Source organism: Lipotes vexillifer, unplaced genomic scaffold, assembly GCF_000442215.2.
Source record: "Lipotes vexillifer unplaced genomic scaffold, Lipotes_vexillifer_v1.1 scaffold1112, whole genome shotgun sequence".
Lineage (NCBI taxonomy): Eukaryota > Metazoa > Chordata > Mammalia > Artiodactyla > Lipotidae > Lipotes > Lipotes vexillifer.
Window position 1 is genome coordinate 71768 of NW_006789373.1, and position 924 is coordinate 72691.

At 39.0% G+C, this 924-nt stretch overlaps 1 protein-coding gene across 1 annotated transcript in view; it reads left to right on the forward strand.

The window, feature by feature from the left end:
• The window catches only part of SLC25A21 (solute carrier family 25 member 21), a gene marked incomplete at its 5' end in the record, with an annotated part of 63068 nt that overhangs the window by 57356 nt on the left and 4788 nt on the right, over window positions 1-924 (forward strand). The window lies entirely within an intron of this gene.

Sequence of the window (924 nt, forward strand, 5' to 3'; positions counted from 1 at the left end):
GTCCCCTGCATCGGCAGGCGGACTCGCAACCACTGCGCCACCAGGGAAGCCCTGCACTTCCATTTTGATGAGAGTCATTAAGCCCTCCTGAATTGGGTGTGTGTCTGAGAAGCTCTAAGGAACAGGTGAGAAACTTTGTGAGATAACACAGTAATGAGATGTTGGCAAAACCTTCTTACGCCATCAAGAAACATAAGCCACGATCATTCAATATACTGTATGTTTGTCCTAGAATGCCAAGGTTAACTTTTTTTTTTTTCAAGGTGAACTTTTTGCTTGTCAGTTTGCACAGTATGCTATTGCATATAATATGCCCTGTTCCCACGTGGGCAGGAGAGTAATTGTCTTCTGACTATACATCTAATCAAAATGTCACCTAATTATATTCTCCTGAGAGAATTAAACATGAGAGTTCTGTGAAGGTAGTTTTCTTTTAAGAATTTAAAGTATGTGCCTTTTTCTACTGTTTTTTGGGGTTTTTTTAAGTCTTATTTTTGTCTCTTCATCCCTCCTCAGCAGGTCTTATTCTCAAGTAAGCAAGTAGTATTTTATTATTTTGATCTAAACTCCATTGTATTTCCTTCTGTGAGGACTGAGTTTATGGTCTTTTAAACTCAATTCCAAGAGTCATTTTGTCCATATACACAGCTGTCTTGAAAGTAAGGCCTGTCTGGATAGCAAAAACCATCTCGCTGATGAAAGTCCTATTTGCGATGGGACAAGATCAGCATAGCTTGGGTATTAAAGAATTAATTCTTTCCTCTCATCCAATTTGCTGCAGAGAATACTTAGCCCGTTACTGTCTGTTTGGGGATTTGAAAATTTTTCTCAAATGACTTTTTTGGGTAAATGCTGGGTCAGCATCTCAGTAAAGCTGAGGTACAACTGCATTTTGTTTTCAGAATAAGAACGTTGCTCTTTCCC